The sequence below is a fragment of the Zingiber officinale genome, chromosome 3B (assembly GCF_018446385.1).
Source record: "Zingiber officinale cultivar Zhangliang chromosome 3B, Zo_v1.1, whole genome shotgun sequence".
Classification (NCBI taxonomy): Eukaryota; Viridiplantae; Streptophyta; class Magnoliopsida; order Zingiberales; family Zingiberaceae; genus Zingiber; species Zingiber officinale.
Window position 1 is genome coordinate 67,632,541 of NC_055991.1, and position 4,157 is coordinate 67,636,697.

General features: G+C 40.5%; 1 non-coding gene across 1 annotated transcript; it reads left to right on the forward strand.

Moving 5' to 3' along the window:
- The first annotated feature begins 1,109 nt into the window (after positions 1-1,109).
- On the forward strand, positions 1,110-1,215 carry LOC121968874. The gene has a single exon (XR_006108396.1). It is a non-coding gene; the product is annotated as a small nucleolar RNA R71 (small nucleolar RNA).
- Positions 1,216-4,157: the final 2,942 nt, after the last annotated feature.

Below are 4,157 nucleotides of genomic sequence, written 5' to 3' on the forward strand. Positions count from 1 at the left end.
TTGACATGAGATCCTTCCGGAATTTGGCAAATCTAGGCATTTGTAGAATAGCATCAATAAGAGGTACCTCTACACAAATTTCCTTAACCTTTTCTAGAAACTTGCCAAATTCTTCATCCTTCTTGAGCATTGTAAGTCTCTGAGGAAAAGGGACAGCTTTGCTCTGATGGTTCAGTGGAAGAGTCTCTTCAACCTCAATGGTACTCTCCTCATTAGCTTGAATCTGATTTGGTATAGGAGGAGAGAGCTCTTCTTCTTTTTGTATCCCTTTTGAAGCAGTCACTTGGGAGTCTCCCAATGTCCGTCCGCTCCTAAGCTCAATCCTATTGCAATGCTCCATAGGATTCACATCAGGTTTTCCTGGAAGCTGTCCTGGTGCTCTGGATGATGAGGAAGCTAGTTGGGCAATTTGACTATCCTGGATCCTTTGATGCTTATCAGAATTATCCATTCTTTGAATGAGCTTTGCTATATCTTGCTTCATTTCATTCTGACTTGAGACAATTTCTTCAAGCATCTTTTCAACATTTGACTTTGGTAAGCCTTGAGAAGATAGATGTTGAAAATTTGGTCTTGCCCCCATAGATGGTCCTTGATCTTGATTATTTCTGTAAGAAAAATTTGGATGACTCTTCCATCCAGGGTTATAAGTATTTGAGTATGGGTTGTTCTGCCTTTGATTGTAACTCATGATTGCATCACATTGTTCAAGTTGATTGATTTGTGCAGTGATAGCTCCCAATGGACATGAGTCATTTGAATGCTCTGAACTCCCACATACTTCACAAGATGTACTAATAGCATTGACCATATTAGCACTAGTCCCCATATTTTCAAATTTCTTTGTAAGAGCGTCCAATTTTGCAGACAAAAGAGTGACTGCATCTACATCAAACTTCCCTGATGCTTTAATTGTTGGGTTTACAGAGGAATAGCCACCACTTCTTTCATTTTCCCATTGATGATGATTCTGTGCTACACTTTCAATGATTTCTTCGGCTTCATCTAAGCTTTTGTTCATAAGTGCCCCTCCAGCAGCTGAATCAAGGGACACTTTGGTATGATAATTGATACCATTGTAAAAAGTGTGCAACACTAACCATCTTTCCAACCCATGATGTGGGCATTGTCTGAGAATACTATTATATCTATCCCATGCTTCAAAAAGAGATTCTGAGTCAGTTTGCTTGAAGCTCGCAATTAAATTCCTCATATGAGCTGTTTTGCTTGGTGGATAGAACTTATCAAGAAACTGTTGCTCACACTGCTCCCAAGTGGTGATGCTATTAGGGGCTAAAGAATTCAGCCATTGCTTTGCCCTATCTCTTAGAGAAAACCCAAATAATAATAATCTAACTGCATCTGAAGGAACTCCATTCATTTTCATGGCCCCACATATTTCATAAAAGACCTCTAAGTGTTGATTGGGGTCTTCATGAGGTCCTCCACCAAATTGGTTCTGCTGCACCATAGATATGATTGCGGGTTTGATCTCAAAGTTGTTATCTTCCACTGAAGGTCTTGAAATACTAGATCGAAAACCTCTTGCATAAGGTGCTGCATAATCCTTAAGTGGTCTATTTGCCATGTTCAAATGTTCCTGTTCTTCAATTTGCCTTTGCAGAATTCTTCTTTTATGGAAGGTTCTATCAATCTCAGGGTCAAAAGGAAAGAATTCCCCTGCAGAGTTAGATCTTCGCATACACAAGAACAAGATAGCAAATGACAATTCAAAAAAAAAGAAAAATAAAAGAATCAAAAATGCAGAATTGAATTTGTACAAAAAGAACTAACAAGAAGTGAAAGTTATACAAGAAAGTAAAAACAGAAATCTAATGATTAGTTACAACTATGCAATATGAAAGGAAAACAAATGTTATGTTTAGTCTAACTCAATTGATAATTCCTAATGTTATAGCGCAGTCCTCGGCAACGGCGCCAAAAACTTGTTCGCTCTCCGCAAGTGTACGAAAATGTCGCAAGTAATATAAAAGATTATCGTATCCACAGGGACTGGAATAAGCACTAGAAATGTCTCAATGCGAATTAGCCAAACAACTATCCAATCGTTTCAAAAGCAAAGTAAGGTAAACAAATCTAATCTTAAAGATCAACAAACAAGAGTTTAGTGTTTTGGGTTATGATAAAGGAAGATTCTAGGAGTTTCGATTTCTTTGTAGGATTTCTCGAATGTAAATGGTTCACCAATTCTTATCCCTCAATTGCCAAACATGTAGAAAGTTGCCGGTTCTCTCTTGCAATAGACAACAGGCTAAGGACTGAGAAATGTATCTAAATAGGATTAATTAGACATGAACCTATGTTGTCCTTACACAGAAGTGCACCAATTACTATGCCTTCCTCGGATATCAACGTAGAAGCCCACGACTTATCAATCTATCAAGATACAAGAAACTAATCACAAAATCCATCCTACTCTCTTGAATATTCCTATTTCCTCTTCAAGATTGTCTCTCAAACGTCCTTACACGGGCTTGCACCTGTCACGTGGATCCCTCGGATGATCGAGTGAGAGTTTATCTTTACAAAGTCCATAAGAAATTCAAACAATTAATCAAGAATGAGAATTAAGCACGAATCATCTTTAATCGTTCAAGATCTAATTGATACAAGCAAGATAATGTCATTGAAACAAGAGAATGGCAAATCCATAAGAGATTACATCAATCCATCATACAAATACTCCCTTAATCCTAGAATACAAGATCTACTCCATGTATCGAGGAAGAATACCCGAAGAAATAAAGATTACAAGTATTTCTTAAATCCCCAATCCAAGAAACCAAGAAAAGGGGGAAAGAGAAAACTTATCTACGAAGAAGCCTCGTCTTCAGATCCAATCCTCGCTCCGGAGTCGGAATCGTCAAGAACTCCCCTCGAATCGCCCAGAAATCCTCCCAAGAATGGGAGGAAACCACCAAATCTTACCTTCTCCCAAAGGGGGAGAGATCCCCTTTCAATTCATGAAGGAGGGTTTAAATAGAGGAGGGAATCGGGCGCCACACGGCCCCGTGACACGGCCGTGTGAGATTCACACGGCCATGTCCAGTTCCTTCTCTGCCAAAACTGCACGGCCGTGTGGTGCACACGGCCACAGCCTGCTTAGTCTCTGGAAATGCTACACGGTCGTGTGGTGCACACGGCCACAGCCTGCTTAGTCTCTGGAAGCGCTACACGGCCGTGTAGATCCACACGGCCATGTAGGGCTTCTGCTCTGGTTGGCTTCAAATCTTGACACGGCCGTGTGAAGTTCACACGGCCATGTCATTCTCCACTTCTGTTGGTGCCAAACTCCACACGGCCCGAGCTCCATACCAGTGTAGGGCCGTGTAAGGTACACGGCCCGGTGCTTTCTCCCTTTGTTTCCTCCAATGCTTGCCCAAGGATGTAGATTCTTCACCAAATCGACTCCTGTGTACAGAAAATGCACAAAAAGCAGATCTCCGAACCAAAAGAGTAAATATGCTAAAAGGAAAGCTGGAAGTATAAAAATGCATAGATCAAGCATGCTCAAAGTATGTAAATGTGCGTAAAAACATGCATAAAAGAGTATATAATCTACGCACATCATTATCTCCCCTTTATATAGTCGTCGGGTTTCCTGGAACCCCTGCAAAGAATTGCAGACATGATCAGTGGCTCCCGTATCTACACACTAGGTGCTGGTAGATAACACCGCTAAACATGTTTCAACAACCAGAGCATGAGATATACCTTTTTTATTTTGATTCCTACGAGGACAGTCCGCCTTCCAATGTCCTGACTTCTTGCAGATGAAGCACTTGCCCTTCGACTTCTTCACTCCAGCTTTAGCTCCTGTACTCTGAGATTTATTCACCTTCTTTGCTAAGCTAACTTGTTTCTTCTTCTTCTTTCCTTTCGGTTTAGAAGTAGAACCATTTTCAACATAGTAAATCTGAGAATTATGACGAAACAAACCTTCTGCTGCCTGAAGTTCTGTCAGTAGTTCCACCAATGAATATACCCTTTTATTCATATTGTAATTCAGGCGGAATTGCTCAAAACTTCTAGGTAGCGTTGGGAGGATCATATCGATCTGGGTTTCCCCATCAATTTCTCCTCCAAGGATTTGTATTTCATTTAGATAAGTCATCTTCTTTAGGATATGATCCCTC